At 40.8% G+C, this 4,925-nt stretch overlaps 1 pseudogene across 1 annotated transcript; it reads left to right on the top strand.

Annotated features, from left to right (window-relative positions):
• Positions 1–513: 513 nt before the first annotated feature.
• Positions 514–3,248, top strand: LOC145535540 (24-hydroxycholesterol 7-alpha-hydroxylase pseudogene; annotated as a pseudogene). Its single transcript, XR_014075456.1, has one exon. The product of XR_014075456.1 is annotated as a 24-hydroxycholesterol 7-alpha-hydroxylase pseudogene (transcript).
• Positions 3,249–4,925: the final 1,677 nt, after the last annotated feature.

The following is a 4,925-nucleotide window of genomic DNA, read 5'->3' as shown; positions in this document are numbered from 1 at the left end:
CCTCCATCCATGGGATTTTCCAGGCAAGAGTACTGGAGTGGGGTGCCATTGCCTTCTCCTATATAGGCTAGTAGTACAGTGTAATTGAAGACAATTTAGGAAGTGGAAGAAAATTAAAATGTATTATGTCTTGTCATTCAGCATTAACTGCTGTCAGTATTTTGGAATATTTTCTTAGTTTTACAGTGGCAATATTTGGCTCAGCTGGTAAAGAATCCACCTGCAATGTGGGAGACCTGGATTCAATCCCTGGGTTGGGAAGATCACCTGAGAAGGGAAAGGCAACCCACTCCAGTATTCTGTCCTGGAGAATTCCATGGATTGTATAGTCCATGGGGTCGCAGTGTTGGACATGAATCAGCGACTGTCACTTCATAAATAACAATAATGTAATATTTGAATGTTCAGGATTAAGTTTTTCCTGGAATTAATTTAACATACACGCTTTTCCTCTTTCTAAAATTTCTTCAATTCTGTCCCGGATAGCCAGGACTTGAGAAAGACGTGGACGTGGGAGGAAGAGATGATGCAAAAATTACCTAAAAATTGGGGCGGGGAAAAGAGGCTAAAGTTTAGAAGTCGAACAAACTGCAAAAGTAACAGCGGAAAAGTTGAGTGGTCCAGTGAGTGCCCTGTTCCAGGGCGAAGAAGCAAGACTTTTCCCTTCTCTGACTCAGGAAGGTGCTAGACAAAAACATGGAATTTATTTCCCCAGCAGTGATTATAATCTTAGGTTGTGTTGCTGTTTTATTATTTCTTCAGTGGAAGAACTTGCGTAGACCGCCGTGCTTAGGGGGCTGGATTCCTTGGATTGGAGCTGGATTTGAGTTTGGAAAAACCCCTCTAGAATTTATAGAGAAAGCGAGAATCAAGTATGGGCCAGTATTTACAGTCATTGTTATGGGCACCCGAATGACCTTTGTTACTGAAGAAGAGGGAATTAATGTGTTTCTAAAATCCAAAGAAGTAAATTTTGAACTAGCGGTGCAAAACCCCATCTATCATACAGCCTCCATCGCAAAGAATATCTTTTTAAAACTGCATGAGAAACTTTATATCACGGTGAAAGGGAAAATGGGGACTTTCAACCTATACAAATTCCCTGGACAATTGACTGAAGAATTACAGGAACAGTTGCAGAATTTAGGTACTCACGGGACCACAGACCTGAACAAGTTTATGAGGCACCTCCTTTACCCAGTCACAGTGAACATACTCTTTAAAAAAGGTCTGTTTCCCACAGATGAGAGGAAAATCAGGGAGTTTCACCAGCACTTTCAAGTTTATGATGAAGGTTTTGAATATGGATCCCAGTTGCCAGAATGCCTCTTCAGAAACTGGTCAAAATCCAAAAAATGGCTTCTGGCACTTTTTGAGAAAAACATTCCAGATATAAAAACGTACAAATCTGCAAAAGATAATTCCCCGACAGTAATGCAGGCTGTACTGGATCTCCTAGAGATGGAAGCAAATGAACAAAAGAGTCCAAATTATAGGCTCTTACTACTTTGGGCTTCTCTGTCCAATACTGTCCCTGTTGCATTTTGGACATTTGCATTTGTCCTGTCTCATCCCCAAATCCACAGGACCATTATGGAAGGCATAGCATCTGTGTTTGGCACAGCAGGTAAAGATAAGATTCAAGTGTCTGAGGATGACTTGAAGAAACTCCCTCTAATTAAATGGTGTATTTTGGAAACCATTCGTTTACGAGCCCCTGGTGTCATCACTCAAAAAGTGCTGAAGCCAGTTAAAATTTTGAATTACACTGTTCCTTCTGGTGACTTATTGATGTTGTCTCCATTTTGGCTACATCGAAATCCAAAGTATTTTCCTGAACCTGACCTGTTCAAGCCTGAACGTTGGAAAAAGGCAAATTTAGAGAAGCATGCTTTCTTGGACTGCTTCATGGCATTTGGGAGCGGGAAGTACCAGTGTCCTGGAAGGTGGCTGGCTCTATTGGAGATTCAAATATGTATTATTTTAATATTTTATTATTATGACTGTAGTCTTCTGGACCCATTGCCAAAACAGAGTTCTCTCCACTTGGTGGGTGTCCAGCAGCCGGAAGGACGATGCCGAATTCAGTTTAAACAAAGAAAATGATGTCTGCCTGAGGGCCAGGGCCGTCTGGAGGAATGACTGAACCCCATCCAGTAGCCCGGAGGCACCTAGACCTGAGTTTGACAAGAACACGTCACTTAATTTTATTTTAGGATTTAGTTCAAGACAATGTCCAGGTGGCGTGTGTATTTGGTATTTGAAGTGTAGACGAAGAATCTGACATCACTCTCATTGATACTGAGGCCTCAATACAGGGTAAAATGTTTCAGTGATCCAAAAAGAGGTATTCTTCAGAAGTTGGCATTGGTTTTGTACATTACTGCAGCAGTCCCCAACCTCTTTGGGACCAGACACCAGTTTCATGAAAGACAATTTTTCCACAGATCAGTGGGGGAGGCAGAGTCTTCCGTTTCTCCCACCACTCACCTCCTGCTGTGTGGACTGGTTCCTAACAGCCCAGGGCCCAATACTGATTCGTGACTGGGGATCCCTGCATTATTATATCAAAACTTTAAATAGAAATAATGTCATTTGAATGAAATTTTTCATACATTAAATTCACTGTGAAGACAACATACTTCTATTTTGAAAAAGGCTAATAGTCTTAGACTTGAAAGAGTATTAAATAATGATTTCTGGAAAGTTGCTCTTTTTCTTAATATGATTCTTAACTAGCAATTGGAATTCTTAAACCACTATTAATTTAATTATTTAAGAAACATGTCTAATGCCAAATATATGAATAAAATGATCACTTTCTAAGACCTGTGAAGTCAGGGATCATGTCTGACACTCATTTCTATCCTCCACTCTGCCTAGGACAGCACTTCTCTATAGGATATATTCAATACATGTATGTTGACTGATTTATTCATTTGTATTTTAACTAAGATGAAAGCACCCTTTTGATTCAAGGTGTTTATAATTGTAGTTGAAGAGATAATATTTTTCCTAATTTATAGAAGCTCTAAGGGACGTGTCAAGTCAAATAACATTTCAATCTACTACTTAAGACCTTTGCCTGAAATATTTACTATGAAATCCAGAAAAGAAATCCTATCATGTTCGGGGGAAATATCTGACCCCAATCACAGCGTGATTTGCCCTCTAAGAGTCAATAAAATGCCGTCTGCCTCCTTGGTTGCACAATAAATAAGCTTCGCGAAAAAATAAAAAAAATAAAAATAAAATTTCTTCAAAAACATGTACTTGGATGCACAAAAGAAGTACTGTAATGTAAGTGTTAAACATTTAATATGTTTCCATTTTCCCCTTATAATAATTCAGTGCAATTCTTCTCTATAAGTCTTTTCCTGACTGGTTATGTCCTCAAGATAGATTCCAAAGGGTAGAAGTACTGAGTTAAAAATATACTTTTCTACGGATTTTTTAAGGCTATTGGTCTAGAGTAGGTGGTTGCTACTCAAAACTGTGCCCTCCCACCAGAATTCTAGTTTGCCCACCACCTTTTATTAGTAGGTCTGATTCCTCCCAAAGTAAAAAGCTTAGCTTGCAGAAGATCAAACAACTCAGAAACACTAGAACTATAACTTTATGGCCTACTGATCTTGTTTCATTTCAGTGTGGAAAGTTTGGGGATAATTAGTTAAGTCTTTGGGGGAGGAGTTAGCGCCCTCCAATGTCTAGTATTTCCTGCAACCGCACCAAATTTGCTCATCGTTTTAGTAGTTCTGTGAATTACACTGTATTTTCTACATGTACGATCAGGTTATCTGCAGATAAGGTGTTCTCAGTCACTCAGTTGTGTTCGACTCTTTGCAACCCCATAGATTATATAGCCTGCCAGGCTCCTCTGCCCATGAAATTTTCCAGGTAGGAATACTCAAGTTGGTTGCCATCCTCCAGGGGATCATCCTGACCTAGGGATTGAACCCACATCTCCTGCATTGGCAGGCGGATTCTTTACCAATGTGCCACCTGGGAAGTGACGCGGTGTTAAAATTGAAAGAAAGTCAATGTGCATCTTCACTGAGTAAAGATTCAATAAATCAGAGTAAGCCCATCCCTTGGTGGCTCAGTGGTAAAGAACCCATGTGCCAATGCAGGAGACTCGGGTTCCATCCCTGATTCAGGAAGATCCCCTGGAGTCGGAAAGGACAACCCATCCAGTATCCTTGCCTGGGAAATCCCATGGACAGAGGATCCTGGTGGGCTACAATCCATACTGTTGTGGACTAGAATACAACTGAGCAACTAAACAACAAAACAATAAGAAAGACATCAGAAGAAGTTGAGAATCTGTGTGAGGATATGATACATTCCTGTTCTTAAGAGTATGCTCCCACCATGAGACTGTGGGTATTACTTTTTTAATTTGTGTGGGTCTCAGTTGCAGCATGCAGGATCTTCAATGCAGCATGCGGGCTCTTATTTAATGGTTGCACCATATGGCATCTAGTTGGCTCACCAGGAATTGAACCTGGGCCCCCTGTATTGGGAGTGTGGAATCTTAGCCACTAGACCACGAGGGAAGTCTCTGACCTAAGTATTTTCTTTATTTGGGAAAATAATCGTCTGCTCTATTAGATTAATGAGCTTCCCAGGTGGCTCAGTGGTAAAATAAACAATCTGCCTGCCAAGCAGGAGATATGAGTGTGATCCCTGGGTCGGGAAGATCCCCTGTAGAAAGAAATGGCAACCCACTCCATTATCCTTGCATGGAAAACCCCAAGGACATATGCAGAGGAGCCTGGTGGGCTACAGTTCAAGGGGTTGCAAAAGAGTTGGGCACAACTTAGAGACTAAGCAAGAAGCTGACAAATACAGGGTAGGAAGTAAGAAAATGGACACTTTCATGCCCAATCGGTTGAAGTCAAATCGAAGCAACCTTTTTGGAGGGC

Source organism: Giraffa tippelskirchi, chromosome X (genome assembly GCF_054371585.1).
Source record: "Giraffa tippelskirchi isolate mGirTip1 chromosome X, T2T-mGirTip1v1.2.pri, whole genome shotgun sequence".
Lineage (NCBI taxonomy): Eukaryota > Metazoa > Chordata > Mammalia > Artiodactyla > Giraffidae > Giraffa > Giraffa tippelskirchi.
The sequence above is the reverse complement of the archived record's forward strand: the minus strand, read 5'-3'. Positions and strand labels throughout refer to the sequence as shown.